Source organism: Zeugodacus cucurbitae, chromosome 2 (genome assembly GCF_028554725.1).
Source record: "Zeugodacus cucurbitae isolate PBARC_wt_2022May chromosome 2, idZeuCucr1.2, whole genome shotgun sequence".
Lineage (NCBI taxonomy): Eukaryota > Metazoa > Arthropoda > Insecta > Diptera > Tephritidae > Zeugodacus > Zeugodacus cucurbitae.
The window spans coordinates 4,563,680-4,589,447 of record NC_071667.1 but is presented as its reverse complement, the minus strand read 5'-3'; the positions used below and the strand labels follow the sequence as shown (position 1 = coordinate 4,589,447).

The window sequence follows — 25,768 nt, the reverse complement described above, 5'->3', positions numbered from 1 at the left end:
CCGTGAAATATTTTTATTTTCACATATTTATTATTACTTTTTCATTTATAAAACATATTTTATTATAAATATTTTTTTATTTTATTACTGTTTTTTTATTGATAACTATTTTTTTTTTATTTCGAAGTACTTTACTTCTGTCGGTCGTAAAATGAAATCTACAGTTTTCGATAAAAATTTACATAATCAAACAAATTTCCGCAAACTAATTGCGTGAAATATAAATAACTTCTTTAACCATTTTTCATTTCAAAATTAATAATAATAATTTCTCTAACCATTTTTCATTTCAATCACATTTCAAACATTTGTACATATGTATGTATGTAGTATTATAATTTTCCCACGTCAATCGCAGCCAGCACGGCATAAAACCACACGTGCGCAGCTGCTTTCTAATCACACAATTGTAATCATTTGAACAGTCAGCACACTTAAAACCACAACACCGAGAATACCCGCACGCATTAAAATAAACATACACACCACGAACAAGCCGCAATGACAAAAGCTTCTAGACATACATACATAATTGTATACATATTTTTATGTATATATGTATGTATATATATGCCTCGTGTGGATGTAGATAGATGGCTTTTGACACCGTCAGCACATGCTTAAACGTCTGTAACTGCGCAATCATCAGCAGTCTCAATGGCATTGTTTATGCTGCTGATCCACACACAAACACACACAAATGCAAATACAAACACATGCGTGCAGTTAAGCTTTACACTTCATTTAACTAATATTGAGACCCTTCTGCCTCACACTGAGTGCTGTTGCGCTTTGAGGTGGATTAGTGAACGCGTGCCAAGGCTTCATAAATAAATAAACATCAATAAAAATTAATCTTAATCTCGCCCTCTCGTCACTAATGTTGTTAAACTGTGAAACTCAATTGGGTGGAAAGTCTCAGACGAGATGACAGAGAAAGTAAGTTTTACTAAATGTTAGCATTAGTGAGGATTATAAATGCTCTCTCTTAGGTGTTCAAAGTTGCTAATTTAAATACAATAAAGGCTTTTTTAAACAATTTAGATAGGAAACATAAACATTTAGATAATTTGTGGGTCGAAGAAGGTATAGAATCCTCTAGAATAGCGAAAATCATTATTTATAGTATACGGAAGCTGGCATAATACCTGGACCGATTTCAACTAAGTTTGCCACCAAGTTGTATTTAAGAGTTTACGTTTACTTAATTTTGCTAATATATCTCATCTAAGTCCACAGGAAGTTTGAAAATCCGAATATGAGGTATATGGGGGCTAGAGGAAATATTGGCCTGATTTTGTCCATTTTTGGCACAGACGCATACATAAAATTGGCACCAAAAATAGCTGAAAATATGTGTGCCATTTGCGCCAAAAACGTTTTTGATCAAGACACAGCCAACTGGCTTAAATGGGAAAAATGAGACAGCAATGTACTCAGGTATTATGGTCCGCACAGTTATTTTTAGCTTTTTCACAGCAATTAAAAACTTATTGAAAACTGAGCAACTTTTTTAATTCAATAAGATCAGCAGGGACCGGACCAATGTATGGACGATTTGGCCTAACAATAATGCATTACTAGTTTTTAAACAAAACCTCTAGAGAGTTTATACGAAATAAGCGCTGCAATTGCTAATAATGAATAACCCACATTGCACAATCATTGCAACAGAACTAATTCTTTGTTTTTCTTCATAAAAAAATTTATACCAACATGCAACGCGCTTTTCAGAGAGCATTATTGATGAAGTAAAATGGATTCCAAACATATACACAACGGTTCTACGCTTGATCGCTTCCATTCGCACTGCACCCCAGTGGACTGTACTCGGTTCCACAGTTTGAATTACCATTCAAAGTTACGCTTCAATGAATCGCACTTATTTGGGCCTACAAAGCGTGCATGAAGTGGAAAAAATGCCGACTGAGAGCGGAGCAAATAAGTTTACGTGGATCGTCGTGTGGCGCGTTGCAAATACGTAGTAATAAGTAAAGTAAATATACACAAGTCTTCGCGCTGTTTATTGTTTGTCAATTGAGTTGGACAGTGGCTCATCATTACTCAAATGAAGAGTCCATCGGCGCAATGAGTTTGCACCGCACCGAGGCAAGGCGTAAAGACAAGTCAGCTGATTGACAGACAGACAAATAAACAACAAATGGCAAATGAATGCCTGCCACTTGATTTGCGGAATTACATCGGTTTTTTATTTCATTCGACGTATTTTGCATTGCGTTACTTATCAATTGATTCATTGTATTTGAATGGCGTTGAGGCACACATAGTTTGGTATTAATACAAGTTGTAATAGATCTGTATAGACACTTGTTGAAAGTCTTGCTATCATATATATACACAAATATAAATATGTGAGGAATTTATTATTATACATTCCGAAGAGCTATAAATTAAGAAAAAATTTCGTTCATACTGAACAGATCAACTCCAATATCTCATAGTATGGCCCGTATCTCTTTCTTTTCAATACAAATTTCCATATTCGAAAAATAAAACATATTCGAATGGATAACTGAAATGTTACACATACCTTATAACCGAAATACTGGATAGGAGATTATGTATCGAATTTGAGTTCGCACATCTTTAGTTCCCAAAGTGTTGTCTTGGTACTTTTATCAGAGAGAATGAACTCCAGTGGAAGTGAAGTGATGTGTTTTGTTTACTAATGTTCTTTCTAATTATTACTTCACTAAAGGATGGGATCATGTGTAGAAGTTCACGCAAGTGAGGAAAGTTTTTGATTGTCACTCACTTGGGAGTGGCCAGAAACGATTCTTCTCCACATGGTTCAAGCAGCTCACGACTTCCGGTTTTAGACCAAGTATCCTCTGGGTAGCCAACAGACATCCGTTTGAAGGCGAGCTAAAGTGAGAAGGCGAAGCCCGCTTATGCGGTTGTGCGTAGGGTTTGGGACCCACCACATAAAAACACCCCCCAATGAAAAATCTACGAAAGCCTCGGATGAGACACCCCCCTTTTGATGACGACCCCTGCAAACGTTTTAAGGATAATGATATAAGGGCATGCACCTGGAATGTCCGGACCCTTAATTGGGAAGGTGCCTCTGCCCAGCTGGTTGATGTCCTCATACGACTTAAGGCTGACATCACCGCCATCCAAGAAGTGCGATGGACGGGACAAGGACGGAAGAAGGTGGGTCCTTGTGACATCTACTACAGCGGCCATATAAAGGAGCGCAAATTTGGTGTTGGATTTGTGGTGGGAGAGAGACTCCGTCGCAGAGTCCTGGCATTCACCCCGGTGGATGAACGTCTAGCCACAATCCGCATCAAAGCGAGGTTCTTCAACATATCGCTGATTTGCGCCCACGCCCCAACGGAAGAGAAGGACGATGTGACCAAAGATGCTTTCTATGAGCGCCTAGAACGCACCTATGAGCGCTGCCCCCGCCACGATGTAAAAGTCGTGCTTGGTGATTTTAACGCCAGGGTGGGTAAAGAAGGTGTCTTTGGCACAACAGTCGGAAAATTCAGCCTCCATAACGAAACATCGCCAAACGGCCTGAGGCTGATCGACTTCGCTGGGGCCCGAAATATGGTCGTCTGTAGTACCAGATTCCAGCATAAGAAAATACATCAAGCTACTTGGCTGTCTCCTGATCGAAACACGCGGAACCAAATCGATCACGTTGTGATAGACGGAAGACATGTCTCCTGTGTTTTAGACGTGCGTACGCTCCGAGGACCAAATATAGACTCGGACCATTATCTGGTCGCAGCGAAGATACGCACCCGCCTCTGTGCAGCAAAGAATGCCCGTCAACAAACACAAGGAAGGTTCGACGTCGAAAAGCTGCAATCGCAACAGACAGCCACGAAATACTCTACTCGACTTGCACTCCTGCTCTCTGAGAGCACTCATCAGCATCTCGGTATAAGGGAACTGTGGAACGGCATCTCAAACTCACTGCGTACTGCTGCAGCCGAAACAATTGGTTTTCGGCAACGACAAAAAACAAGCTGGTACGATGAGGAGTGCCGTCTCGCAGCGGAGAGAAAACAGACTGCCTACCTCGCAACATTGCAAACGACCACAACACGTGCGGGATGGGATAGATACCGAGAGCTGAAGAGGGAAGCGAGACGCATTTGCAGACAAAAAAAGAAAGAGGCCGAAATGCGTGAGTACGAAGAGCTTGAGAAGCTGGCAGACAGAGGGAATGCTCGAAAATTTTATGAAAAAATGAAGCGACTTAACGAAGGTTTCAAGACCGGAGCATCCTCATGTAGAGACCAAGATGGTAATCTGGTAACCGATGTCCAGGGCATACTGGGATTATGGAGGGAACACTTCTCCGACCTGCTGAATGGCAGTGAGAGTACAACAACAGGAGATGGCGAATCCGATCCCCCAATCGATGACGATGGAACAGATGTTCCATTACCCGACCATGAAGAAATTCGAATAGCAATTACCCGCTTAAAGAACAACAAAGCAGCGGGGGCCGATAGATTACCGGCAGAACTATTCAAATACGGCGGCGAAGAACTGATAAGGTGCATGCATCAGCTTCTTTGCAGAATATGGTCGGAAGAAAGCATGCCTGACGATTGGAATCTCAGTGTGCTCTGCCCAATCCATAAAAAGGGAGATCCCACAATCTGCGTTAATTACCGTGGGATCAGCCTCCTAAATATCGCATACAAGGTTCTATCGAGCGTATTATGTGAAAGACTAAAGCCCACCGTCAACAAACTGATTGGACCTTATCAGTGTGGCTTTAGACCTGGAAAATCGACAACTGACCAGATATTCACCATGCGCCAAATCTTGGAAAAGACCCGAGAAAAGAGGATCGACACACACCACCTTTTTGTCGATTTTAAAGCTGCTTTCGACAGCACGAAAAGGAGTTGCCTTTACGCCGCGATGTCTGAATTTGGTATCCCCGCAAAACTAATACGGCTGTGTAAATTGACGTTGAGCAACACCAAAAGCTCCGTCATGATTGGGAAGGACCTCTCCGAGCCGTTCGATACCAAACGAGGTTTCAGACAAGGTGACTCACTATCGTGCGACTTCTTTAACCTGATGCTGGAAAAAATTATAAGAGCTGCAGAGCTAAACCGAGAAGGTACAATCTTCTACAAGAGTGTACAGCTCCTGGCGTACGCCGATGATATTGATATCATCGGAAGCAACAACCGCGCCGTTTGTTCTGCTTTTTCCCGCATGGAAAAGGAGGCGAAGCGAATGGGTCTGGAGGTGAATGAGGACAAGACGAAATATCTCCTGTCATCAAACAAACAGTCGGCGCATTCGCGTCTTGGCTCCCACGTCACTGTTGACAGTCATAACTTCGAGGTCGTAGATAATTTCGTATACCTGGGAACCAGCATCAACAACACGAACAATGTCAGCCTCGAAATCCAGCGCAGAATAACTCTTGCCAACAGGTGCTACTTTGGACTGAGTAGGCAATTGAACAGTAAAGTCCTCTCTCGACGAACCAAAATCAAGCTCTACAAGTCGCTTATCATTCCCGTCCTGCTTTACGGTGCAGAAGCTTGGACGATGTCAACATCAGATGAGACGACACTAAGAGTTTTCGAGAGGAAAATTTTGCGCAAGATTTATGGTCCTCAGAACATTGGCAACGGCGAATACCGCAGCCGATGGAACGATGAGCTGTACGAGTTGTACGACGACATTGACATAGTTCAGCGAATAAAAAGACAGCGGCTACGCTGGCTAGGTCATGTTGTCCGAATGGACGAAAACACTCCAGCCCTGAAAGTGTTCGATGCAGTACCCGCCGGAGGAAGCCGAGGAAGGGGAAGGCCTCCACTCCGTTGGAGGGACCAGGTGGAGAGCGACCTGGTTACACTTGGGATCTCCAACTGGCGCCGAACTGCGAAGGAGAGAGACAGGTGGCGCACTATCGTCGATTCGGCTATAACCGGCTAAACGGTTGCAACGCCAATCACAAATACACTTTAATTAAGCACTCTTCCAAATCAAAGTAAAGAAGATCTCTGTTTAATTCAAAGCATATTATAAAAATTAAAAAAAAAATGTTATCTGAAACAAGTAAGGAAGGGCTAAGTTCGGGTGTAACCGAACATTTTATACTCTCGCAATTTATTGATGTAATTTTATAAAGACAACACAATTCGACCCATATATTCGGCATAAAGTTCAATAGAATAACGAAAATCATCATAAATAGTATATAGGGACTGAGGTAATTCCTAAACCGATTTCACTCGTTTTCACCACCAAGATACAACGTATCGAAGACTATACGCTCACTTAATTTAATATTACTTATAATTAGGTATATGGGATCTGGGGGAAGTTATGACCCAATTTTTACCATTTCAGGTACAGAGAGAAACTGTTATAAAAAAAAAATTCAGAGGGAATGAATTACATTAAAATATCTGAGGGATTTACCTATATTTTCGGTGAAAAATTAACCTTAGGCACTGAGTTCTTCATGTTTGATATCAGGGGCCTTGAAAAGTCATGGTTCGATTTTGACAATTTTTCCACAAGTGATGTCACAGCTCAAATACAGTATTTGTGTAAAGTTTTATTCCGCTAGCTTCATTGGTTCCTTATGAATACATTATAAAGTGAACGAATCAGATGGAATTCAAAATTGGGTTATATGGGAAGTAGACGTAGTTGTGAACCGATTTCGCCCATATTCCACCCGTGTCATCAGGGTGTCAAGAAAGTGTTATGTACCGAATTTCATTGAAATCGGTCGAATAGTTCTTGAGATATGGTTTTTGACCCATAAGTGGGCGACGCCACGCCCATTTTCCATTTTGTAAAAAAATCTCAGTGCAGCTTTCTTCTGCCTTTTCTTATGTAAAATTTGGTGTTTCTGACGTTTTTCGTTAGGGAGTTAACCCACTTTTAGTAATTTTCAACCTAACCTTTGTATGGGAGGTGGGCGTGGTTATTATCCGATTTCTTTCATTTTTAGACTGTATAAGGAAATGGCTAAAAGAAACGACTGCAGAAAGTTTGGCTTATATAGCTTTATTGGTTTGCGAGTTATATACAAAAAACCTATTTGGGGGCGGGGTCACGCCCACTTTTCCAAAAAAATTACATCCAAATGTGCCCCTCCCTAATGGGATCCTATGTTCCAAATTTCATTTTCATAACTTAATTTATGGCTTAGTTATGACACTGTATAGGTTTTCGGTTTCCTCCATTTTGTGGGCGTGGCAGTGGACCGATTTTGCCCATTTTCGAAAGCAACCTCCTCAGGGTGCCAAGGAACATGTGTTCCAAGTTTCATTAAGATATCTTAATTTTTACTCAAGTTATCGCTTGCACGGGCAGACGGACAGACGGACAGACGGACGGACAGACATCCGGATTTCAATTCTACTCGTCATCCTGATCATTTATGTATATATAACTCCATATCTAACTCTTATATTTCTTGGTGACACAAACAACCGTTATGTGAACAAAACTATGATACTCTGTGCAACAGGTTGCGAGAGTATAAAAACGAAACACGCTATAAGCCAATTAAATACTACCAAACAAACAGGTTGGACAACAGCTTATTGATAATGAAAAACGGAAATGTAACGGAAAATCATGAAACATCAAGAAACTATGTACGTCAAGTAATAAAACACTCCGCTAACACCCGTAGTGGTAAAAGATAAGTCAAAAGTGAACCTGCAAAGTAGTAAAAATGAAAATAAGCTGAATACATAGAAACGGCGGGTTTACTTTACTAAGCCACTGATCACTAAATAGCAATAGTATTTATACTGTTTCAATAATCACACACAAATAACATATGTACTTATAATATAATATATAAATTACGAACATAAGCAAACAGTGATAAAGGCGCCTCATCAACGATCATGGGATCCATAGAGATATGCTAATATTTGTACGAGTATGCAAATTGCATAGTTGCGTGCATTAAATAGGCATATGGTGCTTGGGAAAATAAGAACCTTATTTCTTCCTTGAATTTCATTTTATATTAAAGAATTTGTAGTGTAATATGAAAGATTTCAGACATCCATTACTTTTAATACTGTTTAATCATTTCAACTTGTAAAAAATTATTTAAATATTCAGCGTGCTTTAAAAGTTTTCTATAGTATCATTTGAGAGATGAATTGATATAGGTACATAATACCTGTGTTGGTGAACGAATTCTTAAATCTGTAATTATAATCTATATTAGTACTATAGTTTGTTCTTTGAGACATTTTTACCATTGTGAATTTTCTAAAAAGTGTAGCAATGACTGTAGGCGGTAAATCAATTTAATGAGGTAACCGCATACTCTTTTGTATGAATTCAACGGGATACCTTTGTTGTTGCTTTAACGAAAACTTAACGGTTTTTTTTTGCACGATGAAAATGCAGCTCTATATTCTATATATGCTCTATATTTCAACGTTATACCCATGCAGCATTACCTCTTTGAAAATTTTCCATTTTTTTTTACATGATAAAAGAACAAAAAAGGTCTCCCTATTATGCTGGTCAACTTTCACTCACAATTTGAAAACCCGAGTACAGGGCAGAATAAATGAAACATTTGTTGAGAAAAGAAAACGCCATTAATTTATTATCATAGATTCAAATTCGTTTCAAATGTCGATTTTGTTTCAGATGTCGATATCACTGCATTTTTTCAGCGCGCCACTGTTTATACTGTATTCACACCAGAGGCGCTACTTTACAGTTAACATTTGCATGTAACCACTCAATAATAATAATATACATATATATGCATATATTGCGTTATGGATAATAGAAATTAATTGTCAAGTTGACAGCTTGATTGCCAATCAAAATGCGGCGAAACAAGTGTAAGCCGCAAACAAATGGGAGCCCACATATGTATGTATATTATATAGTCATGTACACATGTACATATTCATTATTCGACTTGGACAATGAAAAATTGTCATTTGATTGTCAGTGAATGCGTCCTAAATTTATGTTGTCATTAAGTCATACTTCAGAGATACTCTTCTATGTAATAAGAGTAAGAGCACAGCAATTTCATTAACACTTGTAAACATGTGAAGATGATCTGTTGACGCCTAACAATTGATACAAGCTAGCTGCTAGACTGCGGTAAAGTGCAGATTACTTAACATTTGGCACTTGAGATTTTTAAGCATAATAGTATGTGCATATGTATATGACTGTGACTACAAATGAAGCACAAAGTGCGCGCGCATCCATAAAAATATTTATATTTGCTCGTAATTTATGTCCACAACCACTTATAATTTTATAATTTACAATTAGTTGATTTTCCGCCGCTTCATGTTCGTTAAGCTGAGCTCGCTGCTGGCCGACACTAGCGCCAAATGACGTCCTAAGCGGGTCATACATAAATATAAAAGAATTCATGTTAATGTCTATACAACTACTTTATGCGTTTTTCTGCCATAATTGTAATTTATGTGCTAATAGTAGACACATTTTACTACGAAATCCGTTACATATCTATAGTATGTACATATGTACTTGTATGGGTGTCTGCACATGGCTCAACTCACATACCAACAAGTGCCGCCCGCACCAATTATTGTCTAACGTTCGTTGGCGGTTCTACTGCGCTTTTATTGTAACACAATTATTATACGTTGTTGTTTCTGCATTTTTGCTATTTTTCAATGTTTTCTTTCAATTGTTATTACTACTGCTGGTGGAATATTATGGTAATTTGCTTTGAATAGCTTCGGGCGCTAAACTTTTGATTTATGTGGCATGTACACATGTGTAGAAATGTCTGTACGATAATGTGTGTGTGTGAGCGCAAATTTATGCAGGCGTTGAAGTCATTTACGAGAATAACCAACAAGATGTGAAAATAACGCCATTGGAGTATCATATTATAGGCGAACTATATGAGGAAATGCATAGCAATTAATTGTTTTATGATTATTGGGTTTCGCCTTGTACTCGTACATTGTGTTGCCGAACAAGTTGAAAATTGCATAAATCAAAGTATAATAATTCATTGACTTTTTAAGTCAAGGCATTTGTATAGCGAAGACAGTTGGAATTTCATAATTTATGAAGATATTCAGTTTACAACAAAGTTTTATTGCTTGATTAGCTCCGTGAATATGGTAGTCAGAGAAAAGTACTATTTTTAATTTTTCAAACAATGAAGTGTTAAATTACACAGCCCGACAAAATTAAAAAAAAATTGCTTCTTTGAATTTATCAAATTCAAATTGAGTGTTGGCCTGTGTTATCTATTATCAGCCAGTTAAAGCAAGCGAACGAGTCTCAATAAAATTAAGTTCATAAAATTCGAAATAAATATAGACCATCATTTTCATTTCTAGAGAGGTAAAAGAGAGAAAGTAAGAAATCACATTTGGTAATTTCAAAGTTTAAATTGTATGTCATCTCCTATTGAAAGACTATTGACATTGCCCGATAAATCTTACGAGAGACCACTAAGACTATAGTAGAGAACCTATTGGAGTTATAGGTTCGTGATTTTTTATACTCTCGCAACAAATGTTGCTAAAGAGAGTATTATAGTTTTGTTCACATAACGGTTGTTTGTAACACCCAAAACTAAACGAGTTAGATATAGGGTTATATATACCAAAGTAATCAGGGTGAAGAGTGGAGTTCAAATCCGTATGTCTGTCTGTCCGTCCGTCTGTGCAAGCTGTAACTTGAGTAAAAATTAAAATTTAAAATTTAAAAAAGATATCTTGATGAAACTTGGCACACTTATTTCTTGGCACCATAGGAAGGTTGCTTTCGAAAATGAGCAAAATCGGACCACTGCCACGCCCACAAAATGGCGAAAACCGAAAACACATAAAGTGCCATAACTAAGCCATAAATAAAGCTATGGAAATAAAATTTGGTATGAAGGATCGTACTATTAAGAGGCATATCTGGATGTAATTTTTTTGGAGAAGTGGGCGTGGCCCCGCCCCCTGCTAAGTTTTTTGTACGTATCTCGCAAACCAATAGAGCTATATAAACCAAACTTTCTGTAGTCGTTTTTTTTAGCCACTTCCTAATACAGTCCAAAAATGAAAGAAATTGGATCATAACCACGCCCACCTCCCATACAAAAGTTAGGTTGAAAATTACTAAAAGTGGGTTAATTCACTAACGAAAAACGTCAGAAACACTAAATTTCACATAAGAAATGGCAAATGGAAGCTGCACTCAGATTTTTTACAAAATGGAAAATGGGCGTGGCGTCGCCCACTTATGGGTCAAAAACCATATCTCAGGAACTACTCGACAGATTTCAATGAAACTTGGTTTGTAATAGTTTCCTTACATCCCAATAATATGTTGTGAAAATAGGCCAAATCGCTTCACAACCACGCCTACTTCCTATATACCAGAACTTTGAAGACAATCTGAATCGTTTACTTTACAATATATAAAGTAAGTACTAGTGAAGATATCGGTGCAGAATATAGTGTGGCAGCCTCATTCTAAAAATCGCCGAAATCGGACCATAGGTTTTTAAGGCCCCATATATCGAACACGAGGACCTCGGTGCTTCTAACCTAATATTATGGTTTCCAACTTTCAATGGACTTTATACAATATATATGACGAATATGTGGGTCAAATTGTGTATTAAAGGGTGATTTTTTAAGAGCTTGATAACTTTTTTTAAAAAAAAACGCATAAAATTCTCATCGGTTCTTTATTTGAAACGTTAGATTGGTTCATGACATTTACTTTTTGAAGATAATTTCATTTAAATGTTGACCGCGGCTGCGTCTTAGGTGGTCCATTCGGAAAGTCCAATTTTGGGCAACTTTTTCGAGCATTTCGGCCGGAATAGCCCGAATTTCTTCGGAAATGTTGTCTTCCAAAGCTGGAATAGTTGCTGGCTTATTTCTGTAGACTTTAGACTTGACGTAGCCCCACAAAAAATAGTCTAAAGGCGTTAAATCGCATGATCTTGGTGGCCAACTTACGGGTCCATTTCTTGAGATGAATTGTTCTCCGAAGTTTTCCCTCAAAATGGCCATAGAATCGCGAGCTGTGTGGCATGTAGCGCCATCTTGTTGAAACCACATGTCAACCAAGTTCAGTTCTTCCATTTTTGGCAACAAAAAGTTTGTTAGCATCGAACGATAGCGATCGCCATTCACCGTAACGTTGCGTCCAACAGCATCTTTGAAAAAATACGGTCCAATGATTCCACCAGCGTACAAACCACACCAAACAGTGCATTTTTCGGGATGCATGGGCAGTTCTTGAACGGCTTCTGGTTGCTCTTCACCCCAAATGCGGCAATTTTGCTTATTTACGTAGCCATTCAACCAGAAATGAGCCTCATCGCTGAACAAAATTTGTCGATAAAAAAGCGGATTTTCTGCCAACTTTTCTAGGGCCCATTCACTGAAAATTCGACGTTGAGGCAGATCGTTCGGCTTCAGTTCTTGAAATGTCAAAGCATACTGAGCATCTTTCTCTTTGACACCATGTCTGAAATCCCACGTGATCTGTCAAATACTAATGCATGAAAATCCTAACCTCAAAAAAATCACCCGTTATATAATATAAATAAAGTTAAATAAATAAATTGCGAGAGTATAAAATGTTCGGTTACACCCGAACTTAGCCCTTCCTTACTTGTTTTATTTTTTAACTGTTCAGTACGTTGCAATGCTCAACGCATCGATATAAAAGGGTACTGACTCAAAAATTATTTAAATATTATTTCGTGCATTGTGCAAATATTTGAAGTATTTTGTTTAAAATCGTTAAAAAAATAAGGCTTAGCCCATAAATCTTAAGATTTAACAACTTACTTTATGCGAGATAGCGTGCTTCAAGTCGGAAAGATTACCTGCAAAATAAAAAAGAAGAATACATACAACCTTTATAAATAATTTTCTACAAAAATAGTTTTGAAATAAACAAGTCAATAAATATATTTCGAGAATTTCATTAAAGGGGTATTTAAGACATATTTTAAAGCGAAAACTATATGTACAAGTATTATAGTACAAATCAGAAATTTTAACTTTATGACACTCTTTAAATCTACCTAAATATCTTTCCTCAAATTAAAATGCAAACAGAGCAACTAAGAAAATCACACTTCTTTCTATTATTTATTCACTGTCCTCATTCGGTTTCATCTTGACAGCCGCTCAAACCAACGCACAATTTAGCAAATTGGTCAATGTACACAAACAAGAACACACACACACCTGCACACATTTAGAAGGAAATATCCTTTTCCAATCTGCTTTTCGCACATGAACTACAAATATTGTTCTTGGCACACTGACACACAATGCCATTTCTATGAACCCAAGGCCGATGGAAAAGTGCAAAGTGAAATAGAACGAACAAAAGCAATAAAAGTGTGCAATCACACAGATTTGACGCACAAAGGACTTCCTTGTGTATGTGAAGTGTAGGATGGAGATCGTTAAAAATATAATTGAAACTTGGATTGCTTGAAATGAGGAAGTGGTAGATACAAATTTAAGGCAGCAGCAGGTGAAAATGTTTATAAATGCACAAAGTTGCCATCCCTAAGCTAGATGCTGTGCAAACAGTCCATTCAGACAAACCATTCGTGTGATAGTGTCACCGAGGACTAGGAAACCTGAATTGACAGTATGCGGGCAGTCTCAGGGTGCCACAAGAATGAAATCGATTTCACTAAAATTAACATTGTTTGCTTTTATAAACGAAAAACTCAGTTCTTTTGAATTTTAAGGAGGCTGAGAGTAGTTGATGAACCACCACTTTTGGTTGAATCGTCATCAATGAAAATTTAGAATAGTACATTGTTGTTACTCGCCCAAAAGGTCCGAAACCAATTTTGGAAAATCTTGTCATTCATTCTTAAATAAAATTAAGAAAAAATGTACCGCAACCTGAATAAATACTGTAGCGGATTCAGTTCAGCTTACAATACAAGAATTACAAACTGCATAAAAAAGAAACAAAAGTATAGAATCTTTTGTTCGTGTGTTGCCTCGAATTCGACACTACAAGCAGGTAAATCAGTATTTAGTTTCACGCATCTGTCTATGCTTATATGTATTTGTATATAATGTACAAACGCGCATCATGGACCAAGGTAAATGCAAGTACACACATATTTGTGGTTTTGGCACTGCGCAACAATGGAAAATCAAACACCGCTATAATACTCATTTCAAGCCGCACAAAAGACGAAGATGCTGCACGAAACAAGAGGCCTTTCATCGACTTATTGTGGGCATGTTTGTAAAGGGTATGTGTGATGCTTTCACTGGTAATGATGCCTATTTGTATACGCCAGACTATCATTTGTGCATATAACAGCTAAAATTTCCAGATTGGAAATGAACTAATCCATAAAATACTAGCTCTGGTCTAAACTGAGAACAATTTACTGACGTTGTGGTACTTCCAGTTGATAGTAGCACTAAGCAACAAAATGTTTACATTTTCAAGTTAAATAGTTTTCTTCAATATTCCTTGTCATTGCCGTTATTAATGCATACTTTCATTGATGCTTTCAAACCAATTTTCAATTTAACGGAATTTTAATTAATACTTTAATGAACAGTGACCAGCGCGTTTATTATAACAGATTTCTCTACAAGATATTTATTTATACTATATATCTATATATTTTACATTTACCTAAAGGTAGTCATCTGCCTTTGACAGATTTACATGAGATTCAAATAAGTTGATTTCGCAATAATCAAAGGAAACAGATGCAATGTACATATACATACATACAAATAGTTTATATGTAACTTTACATTTATATAACTTTTTATTTTTATAGACATACAAAAGCAAAACACATTGGCAGAATTCCAATTACTCAGCGATATGTATACTCATACTTAAATTGGAGAATTCAATTGCGATATGCAAATAGCATACATACATACATATGTATGTAAGATATTGCATGCGCGTGAAATTCAAATTCCTCCGGAATGATATGCGAATAATTGAGGTTGCATTCAAAGATTTGCTAAGCACATCAATACGACTCTATGTGCAAGGTATAAAATTCCACTTATTAATAGAGTAAGGGAAATATTAAAATATAATTGATTTCAGACAGTAATTATAAAATATAAAAAAATGAGTGTGTAAATTCAACAAAAACCACATCGAAACTTACACAGCTAATCTTTCCTCTACCTTTTTTCGACTATTTATGTCTATGCAAAACAAAGATAAAACAAGTAAGGAAGGGCTAAGTTCGGGTGTAACCGAACATTTTATACTCTCGCAATTTATTTATTTAACTTTATTAATATTATATAATACACAATTTGACCCACATATTCGTCATATATTGTATAAAGTCCATTGAAAGTTGGAAACCCTAATATTAGGTTAGAAGCACCGAGGTCCTCATGTTCGACGTATGGGGCCTTGGAAATCCTATGGTCCGATTTTGGCGATTTTTAGAATGGGGCTGCCACAATGTAAACGTAGTATTTGTGCAAAGTTCTGCACCGATATTTTCACTAGTGCTTACTTTATACATATATTGTAAAGTAAACGAATCAGATCGTCTTCAAAGTTCTGATATATAGGAAGTAGGCGTGGTTGTGAAGCGATTTGGCCTATTTTCACAACATATCATTGAGATGTAAGGAAACTATTACAAACCAAGTTTCACTGAAAGCGGTCGAGTAGTTCCTGAGATATGGTTTTTGACCCATAAGTGGGCGACGCTACGCCTATTCTCTTTTTTGTAAGAAAACCTGAATGCAGCTTCCATCTGCCATTTCTTATGTGAAATTTAGTGTTTCTGACGTTTTTTGTTAGTGAGTTAACTCACTTTTAGTAATTTTCAACCTAATGTTAATGGTTATTATCCGATTTTAACTATTTTCATGGTGTGTGGTGGGGTACGTAAAAGAATCGACTGCAGGAAGTTTGGTTTATATAGCTCTATTGGTTTGCGAGATATATACAAATAACCGATTTGGGGGCGGGGCCACGCCCACATCCCCAAAAAAATTACATCCAAATATGACCCTTCCTAGTGCGATCCTTTATTCCAAATTTTACTATTATATCTTTATTTATGGCTTAGTTATGACAGTTTATGTGTTTTTGGTTTTCACCATTTTGTGGGCGTGGCAGTGGACCGATTTTGCTCATTTTCGAAAGCAACCCTCTCACGGTCCCAAGGAACATGTGTTCCAAGTTTCATTAAGATATCTCAAGTTACAGCTTGCACGGACGGACGGACAGATTGCGAGAGTATAAATATTTTGTTACTTTCATCATCCGTTTTTTCCAATTTCTCTCTACTTGCCAGCAGGCTTAAATGTAAGCATTCACAAACCCCTGAAGCGTTGTGTAAATGTGTTATAAGCACTATTTTAATACCTCAAGAATGATAGCAAAAGACATACTCACAGGATTATAGGACCGTGAGCCGTGATTTAGAGCAGCATGGCATTCGTTGGAAAAGGATTAATGTGAGCAAAAAATGGCAACCAAGCGTTGGTGGCAATGCGACTAAGAGAAAGTGTGCTATACTGCGCCCTGTGGCGCACTTTTGGGACGTACTACGGTTGGGCAATCAGTAGGCAGCAAAGCCGAAAACCCAAACGACAAAAAAGAAGGAAAAAACAACGTGTGAAAATCCCAAATAACGAAAACGATATTGTATGCTATCTACAAACACAACAACTGCATCGTCGCTTTTCTTTTCTTTTTTGTGTGTGTTTGCTTCTCAATCTCTCCCCCATAAAGCGACTACACCTTTAGCGCGCACAAATTGGCCTTGAACCGCAAACCTAACCCCTTCCACAATTGCTGTGTTATGCGTTTTTCCGCATATAAAAAAATGGAAATTTGACGCAAAATATAACCAGGAAAGGGGTTGATGTAGTTTGTACTTGCTGCAACTTTCACTAAATTCCGGTTAGGCCGCCGGAAGAGGGTTATGAAAGCATTGTTAGCAAGCTTAGACACAGCGTGCAATATATACGAGTTCATAGTTGTAAGAATCCGCAGAGAGTTATGAGTCGAACAGCTGTGAATAAATAATTCAATTGTTTTTTTTTTTTTTTTCATTTTGCTAGAGAGTGTACTATATCTTTATCGCTTCTTTTATAGGCATACATAAAGTACTCAGCCTTCGGCTTGCATTTTGTGTATTACATTAACATTTTATGAGTGTCTTCAGGAAGATAACAGAAAGAAAATGAAAGAGAAAACCAAAAGGAATCCACTACCCTTTATAATACCCTATTAATTGGAGGACATTTCTCTTAAAACTGTGCTGTTAGATTATTAAGTCCGGTTTAACAAAAATCAGTGCAGTTGGCAGCCTTAATATGCACATATAAAGTGACATTTTAACAATTCCTTTTTTTCATTTACAAAATTTACAAATCCGTTGGTGATTTATTTCGCTTGACGCTGCGCTTGGCACAGTTGTCGTGGAAAAAGGTTTATGGCTTCCGGCGTGCTCACACCGTGAGTAATTTGCAATGAAAACCGCATGCAATCGGAAAACGTCAACGAGATGTCAAAATATTATTTGGTTGAATTTACCAACGCGAAATAAACTTAAGGGGTTATATACAGTTAGACGGCCGAAAAAAAGTGAATTTTCCAGAATTTTTTCTGAGAAAACTTTTTAATTTATTGATCCAAAAATGGTATCTTTTAACTGTATTTTAAGACTTAGTACTAGTAAAAATATTTATTTGAAAAAGAGCTACAGCTGATCTCCAGGAGCTCCTCTCAAAAAAGACGCTTTGCGGTGACCACTATATCTCGGAACTGGATCATCCGAAATTAAAAAACCAAACAGATTTCGTTAAAATAATGTTAAATCTAGTAATTAATCGAAGGAATAAGAAAAATAAAATTTTTTGACAAAATGGCGGTTTCTCAAACAAAAAAATCGATTTTTCACCGAAATTTCGGCCTTAAATTGTTTATAAAAAAAAATATTTATCGGAGAGAAAAAATCTACGATTAATTACTAAAAAATATATTTAAGAAGGTCGTGTTAAAATTTGAGACTAATCGGTCTAGCCGTTTTCGAGTAATGTTGGTCACCGACTTTGAAAACACCATTTTGAGAAAAACGCGTTTAAAGTTTGGACCTTGTACTTCCAAGCACTCTGAAACGCCTTTTCAAATTTTTCATTTGCTTGTAAATATTCACCGGAACGATATAAAATTTTCTGTGTGTATTCTTAAATATATGTACATGAAGAAAATGAAATAAAAAAAATCGATTTTTTGAAAATTCTAACTGTATATAACCCCTTAATTTGAGAGTTGAGGTTGGGATGTCGGTATCTTTAATATACAAGAATGATGTCTAAAAAGGGTACCAATGGAAATTATACTATTTACTTAAAACTTAAAAAATAATAATTTATATTCTAGAGATAAAGCGCTTGAGTTTGCGTACACATCATTCTGCCTTGCGAGGACTCGTTTTACTCGCATCTACCCATAAACTTTCCAATGGTAATGTTTTACGAAATTGTCGCGCGCAGAAAATGGCTCAGACTATTCGTTTATTTTAAACTAATTTTCTTTTTATATTCACTTTTTGTTGCTGCGTGCAACTTCTTCTCCAAACGGTTTCTCTTTCATCCATTATATATGCGCAGCGCAAGTGCAAAATATTGCAATCAATATAAACTTTCGATGCATTTTTATGCGTGTTCCCCGACCACCCATCCTCTCTCGTGCGCGTGAAATTGATAATGTTAGCAACGAAGGATGTGGATTATTATATTATCGCGCTGCGTGGCGGTTGAGCCAAGAGTTGTGGCAAAGTGAAACGACGTTTTGAGACGAAGCGCAGCAAAAAGCAGACACTAAACACACGAGCGCTTCAAATGCTGCTGGCTTGTGGCGCATTTGTTGGTGGTGGTGATGGTGGTGGTGGCTGTTCCACCAGCTCAATACAAATTTGTGCGCTCGACTATGTGGCGATTACCTTACTGCCAGTTTTGTGCTCGCATGCGTTTTGGTTACCCAAACTTTATTCTATTTTTTGGAGTTTTTTTTGTAATGCCATAGCAGAAAGGCAGCATAATTTCATTATTTATTTTCTTCCGTTCGCCGTTGTCCAAATGTTGTCAGACAGGATTTTCTGCTTTTCTGCCACCACCCATATCCCACCACCAGCACACGCCATTCATGCAGCCCGCCACACATAGCGTCGCGTATTCAGCTGCAGCCGCATAGCCTTCATTGTGTGGCGCAGTTGAGTCACGAATACTTTTTTGAATGCAGTCAAAAGCGTCTCCGCTGCAAAGACATCCACACATTGGCCGCCCCCGACCCCTCTCACTTAACCGATTGACCAGTTTTCTGGCTGCCTTGTTCGTTGGGTAGAGTGGCCACATATAATGCACTTTTATTGTATTGCAGCCTGCTTGACCGCGGTGTGGCTTGGCAGTCACTTGATGCAGCTGCACATGGATGACAGCTTTCACAAGATGTTTATTTCATAATTAGCCGCACAAAGCCAAAATGATCCGATCCGCTGTGCCATGGTCTGTCTGTCTGTCTGACTACATGCTGTTGTTGCTGTTTTTGTCTGCTTTTCATTTTTATCGTTGTTGGTTGTTTACGCTTTTCGCCCGCAAATCGGTATTATGCCTCATGATAGACACGGCGCTTGCGCTTTAACTGCTTTGTTATCAAATTGAGTGCGACAATGGAAATGGAAATGCAATTCTCTTGTAAATTGCCTGTTAGCCGTTGTCCAGTGGTGAGCCATTCAAAATTGCGATTACTATTATTCGTGTGACGTGGTAATTCATGTGCGCATCCTTCGGATAACGTTAGGATTACACTCCAACAAAGTAATTTGAAACGTAACTTTGTGATATTTATATTTTCGAGGAAATAATCCGAAGCAACGGAATAAATGTGATTTATTGTAACTTCCGTGTAGCGGTTGTTTCGTTATTATTCTGATTGAATTTGAAACTCGGTAATTACAGGAGACAAGAGAAGAGACAAGCTTTCTTGGATCCCATTAACTCTCATCATCTACAGAATTTTTCACACTAAACAATGTCACTTTGGATCTTTGAACTTCCTATAGAGTTATTGAGAACTGCAGCGATTCGGTAAATTTAGGTCCCCAAACAAGGCAAATGATTTTTCGGTACGCACGATTGATTAATATGTATTGTAATGTGGACTTATAACCATTATTTTATCCATCGTACTCAATTTCCATTTCATTTATATAATATAAATTAATAATAAATTATTCTTTGACACTAATTATTTTTCCGCTATTTTAATACCATTTAATTGCTGCACTACACAATTTTAAATCCCATTAATTAAGACTTGCGTATGTCAACTCAAGCGCGGCACTTTGTAGCTGCATTTCACTTCGCGGTATAAAAAGTTGGTATGCAGAGTTCTCGGTTTTCACTTCAGGTGTGTTTCATTTGTGAAACACACGAATGCACTTACTCATTATCACTTCAGCCATTTCAAGGTTGACAGATTAATTAAAACTTTTACTTTCGGATTTGCGCAAACAGATATGCGAGACTTCATTCAAATTATGAAATTATGAAACAAATATGGGTGTGGCTGATATGGATGGGTGTGTTAAAAAATCGCATATGCGCAAAATCAAAATGTTTTCATGATTAATTGTTTTAAAGGAGTTGATGCAAAGATTGGAAATACGAGGTGTGTTCAAAAAATAAAGAGAATTTTTACTTTTTTTAATAGTTTTTGATTCGTTTGTATACTCTCGCAACAAAGTTTCTAGAGAGTATTATAGTTTTGTTCACATAACGGTTGTTTGTAACACCCAAAACTATACGAGTTAGATATAGGGTTATATATACCAAAGTGATCAGGGTGAAGAGTGGAGTTCAAATCCGAATGTCTGTCTGTCCGTCAGTCCGTCTGTGCAAGCTGTAACTTGAGTAAAAATTGAGATATCTTAATGAAACTTGGCACCCTTATTTCTTGGCACCAAAAAATCGGACCACTGTTACGTCCACAAAATGGCGAAAACCGAAAACACATACAGCGCCATAACTAAGCCATAAAAAAAGCTATGGAAATAAAATTTGGTATGAAGGATCGCATGAAGGGGCATATTTGGATGTAATTTTTTTGGGGAGGTGGGCGTGGCCCGCCCCCAAATAGGTTTTTTGTACATAGAGCTATATAAACCAAACTTTCTGCAGTCGTTTTTTTAGCCACTTCTTAATACAGTCCAAAAATGAAAGAAATCGGATAATAACCACGTCCACCTCCCATACAAAGGTTAGGTTGCAAATTACTAAAAGTCAGTTAGATCACTAACGAAAAACGTCAGAAACACTAAATTTCACGTAAGAAATGGCAGATGGAAGCTGCACTCAGATTTTTTTACAAAATGGAAAATGGGCATGGCGTCGTCCACTTAGGGGTCAAAAACCATATCTCAGTAATTCGACCGATATCAATGAAACTTGGTTTGTAATAGTTTCCTTACATCCCAATGAAATGTTGTGAAAATAGGCCAAATCGCTTCACAACCACGCCTACTTCCTATATACCAAAACTTTGATGACGATCTGACAATATATAAAGTAAGCACTAGTGAAGATATCGATGCAGAACTTTGCACAAATACTATGTTTATAGTGTGGCAGCCCCATTCTAAAAATCGCCGAAATCGGACCATAGGTTTTCAAGGCCCCATATATCGAACATGAGGACCTCGGTGCTTCTAACCTAATATTAGGGTTTCCAACTTTCAATGGACTTTATACAATATATATGACGAATATGTGGGTCAAATTGTGTATTATATAATATTAATAAAGTTAAATAAATAAATTGCGAGAGTATAAAATGTTCGGTTACACCCGAACCTTACCCTTCCTTACTTGTTTTTATTGTTTTTTGACTATTGGACATTTTAAAATTGCCGTTATTTTTTGAACACATCTCGTATCTGTTAAAATAAATATGTGAGAGCAAAATTAATGTTCCACCATTCTGCTAATATATGGTTGAATTTAGCAAATAACTGTCTGGAATGCTTTTAAATGTTTTTGTGGTCATTTTTATTTAATATAATTTTCAATTATATGAATACCATTTGAACGTATTTAATTGCCTTTCAGTTTTTTTTATAACTAGAATTTATCACTTTTTAATTGAGCCATTTTTATTTAGTTATATAACTGTCTACATTCAAGCACAAGATTCACCCGGTATCGAGATTTTTACTGGTTTTATAATAATGGCACAAATGAATTTTGCTCTTTTTTACAGCTGAAGCAATTAGTATTTTACGATAGGCGCCAGCTAAGCGCCAAAATCAATTTGCAAGCGATAGTTTTATAATTTTAAAATGCTACCATTACCGGTTTTACAACATAATTTAATTGCGCATAAAATCAAAACAGAAGCGGCGGGATCGTCTTTGAATTTTTGCTTTGTGATAGCAATTGTGATACAGAGATATGGATGGTCTGGTATGTGCATTTGAATGGTGATAGCATCTTATAAAAATATAATTGTTTTTTTTTTCTAACTGCTATCTCTAGCATTAATCGAAGCATCACAAATGGCGTAGTAAAATGTGACACCTTCTGTGACATAAACAGCAGCGAGAACAGCTGCGGCTTGCTGCTAACAGTATTAGTTTTTTGACTTCACTCTCAACAATTAGCATATTCTTAATTAATTTATGTATAGTTTATATGTTTGTATTGATTATTCGATATTGAGAGTTAAAACAAGGCGTTTAATCTCAACTTGTAATTAGCTGTGACCATCAGCACTGCTACCTTTGAATGTTGTTATAAATAACTCTTTGTGTGTAGCATGTGATTTGCATAGAAATTTACTCACTAATATATGTATGTATGTTTCATTTTTTTGTTTATTAATTTTAAATTAGTTTATATAGGATTTATTAACTTAATTAGCCGCATATTGATGGTTGAATTTTTAATTGGAATCAAATAACAGAGAAGCGAAATATTAGCGCATGTTTCACATTTGAGGGCGAATAAAACTGGCTTGTCATCTGATAATTCATTATTCACAATTTATCGAATATTAATGTGCCCAAAAATAACTGGTGAATCATATTTGGAATATCTTTGTTAAGTATTCCAATAATCATATTATTAATGACAGTAATTTATGGATTAGGATATCAGTAACTGAGATTTTTATTTTGATAAATTCTTAAAACAACTCATTGCTTTGGAAAATTTTCAGCAAATAATTATGATAGCGCAAATAAAACACTCACGGCATATTTATATGGCAGAACATCGATTGTTCGTCGGGGCGTATGAGTGACATTTTTTGTGAAGAATTTGTAATAGCCAAATAAGTATTATATTTTGACACATATGAACTCTCTGGTTATTTTAATTGACGCCCTATGTTCCATCTAGAAACTATGGGAAATATATATTTTTATATTTTAATTTCAAAATAAAATAATTTTTATTTTATTCTTTTATTTTGTTTGTGCAATACAAACTGTCCTGGCCAATGCCAAGAGAACGCTCACACTTCATTTTAGGAATTTTGAATAATTTTCTCATTTATCTTAAAGCAACACTAGGCAAAATAACATATAAGCGTCCGAAATATTGTCATTGTCAGTTTATATGACCACTACTAATTGCTTATTTTTCCATGTAGTAAGAGAAAAAAATAATTAAAAATATGAAATAGTGGTTGTGTATGCAAAATTGTTGCATTATTTATGTTGCCACGCGCCTGTGTACATATACGTACATATGCACACAATTTACGATATTTTGAAAATTCAGTTTTAGAAACTTGTGGGATTTAGAAGCAATTTATGTCTACATAAATGCATATATCGAGGCAAATATTATTTACATAATTATCAAGAGTATAGTTTTTGTGTCATGTAGAGTAATGAGTCAATGCTTATCAAACATATTTAATATATACCACATATATTATTTGTAGTTAATAATATTTTTCAATTTATTAAGATTACTTTGATTAGAAAGGCGCGCTATTATTTTGTAGTATCTATGTACATTCGATTCTGGTTCCGCCAACAAAAAAACAGTTGTTCCAATTCCAATCGCCACTTTACGTACAACAACAAACTTCCGATTATTTTTTCTCCCATGGAAATATTTCTCTCAGTAAATGCCGTTTTATAAATTTCAGTTTTTAGCTTCCAGTTTTTTCTAACTAGGTTCTGATTAAACAATATTTAGGATACCTTAATCGGCATATAAATCTGTCTTTGTAAATACAGTGGAACTTCCATAACTCGAACTTCTATAAGAAGAAGATCTCCATAACTCGAACTTTTGAATTGGCAATTGCGTTTAGAAATCAAATTTCCTTCCATAACTCGAAGTTCTCCATAACTCGAACTCTTTAGGCAGTAGTCTGCTTTACAGGCTTCAAAAAATCGATTTTTTTGTTTTAAATCTCTTCCAAAACTATCCAAGAATATGTCTTTAAAATTCCAAAGGCCAATTCGACATATTTTCAAAGCTAGAGCTGTTTTAATGGCCAAGCGTCGAGCAGGTGCGAATGCTCAGGCAGACTTTAAAGCGCGTTTTCTCGAGTTTTCAATTTCACAAGTGTTAGAAAACGGTTCCGGCGATAGCAAAATGAATATATGTATGTTCGATCGAAAAAAACCAACGTGATCCAGCTTCTGTATTTAATTATCTTCTATTTGAACTAAAAAAGTTGGACAAAAGTATTATTTAAACTACTTGTTTTGCAACTTAAAGTAAACTTCGAATAAATTAGGAATTTTATAAATTCTTCTTTTATAACTTCTTCGGTATTTTTTTAGTTCATAAAGAAATAAGTTTCTTTTTTCTAAATTCTAAAAATTAAAAAAAAAAAATTGGTTTGACTGTTTCAGATGCATCGCACGACCTCCATCACCGGCACCGATTTACAAGTGGAGACTCCAGGCGCTTCAGAAAAATACTTACAACTTTGAAAAAATTTCAATATCTTTTAATAATAAATATTGTTTTTTAAGCCTTAAATATAGTACACTAACGTCTTAAAATTCCATTTACCGCAATCATTTCCTTCCCTTTCAAAAAAATTGCTAAAAAACGCTTTTTTTCGGCTTCTAAAGCAGACTACCGCCTTAAATTGGCAATAGAAGTCAAATTTCCTTTCATAAATCGAACTTTTATACCAGGGAGTAATATAACATTTAAAATTTTACTATCGAGACAGAATTTTAAAGGAGTCCATATATTCGAAAAAGAAAAAAATCAATTAATGCATGCAAGAACATCTCAAAATGCATACAGTGGAACTTCTCTAACTCGAATCACCATAATGCGCAAAAAAACTTCGAGTTAGAGAGATTCGAGTTATAGAAATTTTCATTAAAACACCAATTTTTCAAAAAGCTGTGAAATATAGATTTACCCACAGTTTTAGTTATTTACTTCGCAAAAAGTTTTATTTAAATACATTAAAACATGTGTTCTGTAATTTTGTTTGTTGCAGTTTGCTATTGTTTGGCTCTTGACGTCTGTATGCAATGATTACAAGAACTAAAACATTCAACTTTTCGAAGTCATTACTTTTCAAATGTGACAATCAATTTTTCATCATCTCAAGGTCATATCTAATCTACACCCGCGATATTACTATAACTTCGTAGGATATTACTATGACATGTAGGACATATATACATAGGTATATTTGCCGGCAGAAAGCCGCTGCCAAAACTAAAATCGATTTTATTAGCACCTATACATAT

General features: G+C 36.5%; 1 protein-coding gene across 8 annotated transcripts in view; it reads right to left on the bottom strand.

The window, feature by feature from the left end:
* The window catches only part of LOC105221517 (extracellular sulfatase SULF-1 homolog), a 92,818-nt gene that overhangs the window by 52,885 nt on the left and 14,165 nt on the right, over positions 1-25,768 (bottom strand). For 7 of the 8 annotated variants that reach the window (XR_008471535.1, XM_054232298.1, XM_011198551.3 and 4 more), the window contains one exon: positions 12,822-12,859. The exons of the other annotated variant lie outside the window; for it this stretch is intronic. The gene's annotated coding sequence lies outside the window, so the exon portion shown is untranslated. The remainder of the gene's footprint in view (positions 1-12,821; positions 12,860-25,768) is intronic. 8 annotated transcript variants of the gene reach the window in all.